Source organism: Brassica napus, chromosome A5 (genome assembly GCF_020379485.1).
Source record: "Brassica napus cultivar Da-Ae chromosome A5, Da-Ae, whole genome shotgun sequence".
Lineage (NCBI taxonomy): Eukaryota > Viridiplantae > Streptophyta > Magnoliopsida > Brassicales > Brassicaceae > Brassica > Brassica napus.
The window spans coordinates 18,222,481-18,224,566 of NC_063438.1; the positions used below are offsets into that span (position 1 = coordinate 18,222,481).

The 2,086-nt window shown below is 30.1% G+C and overlaps 1 long non-coding RNA gene across 1 annotated transcript; it reads left to right on the top strand.

The window, feature by feature from the left end:
* Window positions 1–600: 600 nt before the first annotated feature.
* On the top strand, window positions 601–1,496 carry LOC125608736. The gene is made up of 2 exons (XR_007339406.1): window positions 601–1,170; window positions 1,246–1,496. It is a non-coding gene; the product is annotated as an uncharacterized LOC125608736 (long non-coding RNA).
* Window positions 1,497–2,086: the final 590 nt, after the last annotated feature.

Genomic DNA, 2,086 nt, shown 5'->3' on the forward strand with positions numbered 1-2,086 from the left:
TAAAAAATGTTGTAACTTTTCAAGCACAAAATTTTTTGGGTGATCTTGTAAGTTTTATTTATGTAGCTCCAGTTTTAACCATAGTTTATCATTGGTTTCAAAAAATAAACCATGATTTATCATTTTTCTTTTGTGGTTGAATATGAAACCTTTTTATAGACTAATCCCTAAACTTAAACCCTAAACTTAATTTTACATACAAAACAATTAATTTGATCTTTTAAAATTTAGAAATTAATTCTTAAACTTTAACTTCAAATATATATTTTAAAAATTTAAACCTATATACTCCAAACACTTAATCCTGAATCATATAAGTCAAGTCCAAATCTCAAGTCTAAACCCTAAACTACATCAAACCCTATATCATAAATCTGAACTTCAAATATAACTTTTAAACTTTAATTGTTTTTAAACATAACTTCAAAGTTTGTTTTCTTAAAAATCTTTAATCCCAAGTTTTTTAACTTAAACTTTTAACCTTACATATACTTCAAACCAATTTTAAACTTAAACCTCAAACTCCAAATCATATATCATAAATTTCATTTCTAAATCTATTTTTCATATCTAGAACTATATAACATGTACTCTAAAACTTATAATTTTAATAACACTTTTTTTATCAACAATAAAACTTATAATAAACATAAAAACTAAAGAAAAATTAGAAACCAAAATTCTATCGCTGTACGAAATGAGATTAGAAACAAAAACTCTAAAACAACTAACATTAAAGAATAAAACTTGTTGACAAAAAAAAAAGAAGAATAAAACTTATTCTGTCAGTTGAGAAAATAAAGTATAACAGCCAAAAAGTTCCTATTGGCTGATTCACAAGCACAAGGATCAAGCTTTTCACCGTCGGATGAGATTGGATCCAATGGACCAAAGTTATTCCTTTTCTTCAGATCTCCATTCATATGCTTTCTTCACTGCTGGCCTCCGCATCTCCTCTCTTCTCATTCGTCAGAAGATCTCTGCTCCGTGTCGCTCCACCCTAGCAAGAGCTCTGCCTTCATCGCTTTCCATCTTCTCTACCGCCTCCGTTAATGGTCGTTTATTATAAGTTTTACTTCCATCATCTCTCTTCTGCATGAATTGAATGAGTGATCTCTCTGTCTTCCATCATTTGATGTCACCCTCGCCGTTCACCACCACTCCACCACGGTTCGACATATCTCTCTCTGTCTCTGTCTTTGTCTCTCTCTCTTTAAATCTGATTTTTGTTTGTTTTTTGTAAAGGTAGGTGATGATAGAAGAAGCTTGAAGCGGTGGTCGCAGTGGCTGTTGTGCGGCGGAGGCAAGGCAAGACATGGCGGCTGGAGGAGGCAAGGCGAGGCACGCATGGCCGCTTTTTTTTTTTAGGGTTGAATTTTTTTTATGATTTGGTTTAGTTATCTAAACCGAATTTTATTTTAAACCAATTTCATTTTGTAAACCGAGTTATATTTATTTCGATTTATAGACAGTAACCAATTGAAACTGAGATGTTACTATTACTGTCATACTTTTAGACGTTTAATTATGACAAATTAATTGCATAATGAATGTTACAAAATACAAAAAATTGTTACGCAATTATAGTAACGGATAAATATTATTTATTTCGTCATTGATTATTATGTTTTGTGACTAATATTTTTATTATACGAAAGAAAATTGACCAAAAAAAGCCACAAAATTAAGATTTTAAATTAGTTATGAATAATGACGGTTTGAGACAATATATAATGTCAGTATCAATGACGGTAAACAGACTACAATTTCGTCAATATTAGTGACATTTTGTAACAAAATACCCATCACAATGAGTGATATAGTTGTCACATTAAATAGTCACAAATTAAGACAGTTTGATACAATTTAATAAGTAAGAAATTGCTACAGTTCTATTACTAGTATACAATGTAACTATGTGTGACGATTTGTTACAAAAAGTCTAGTCGCAAGAAATTGTGACATTTTTGTTACTCCAGAATATTTGTGACACACGTATTGTAACCATTAATAATTGGTAACAAAAACGTAACAATAATGATATTGTTACGAATTCTTTGCTATTGTGACTGAAAATTTCGTTACA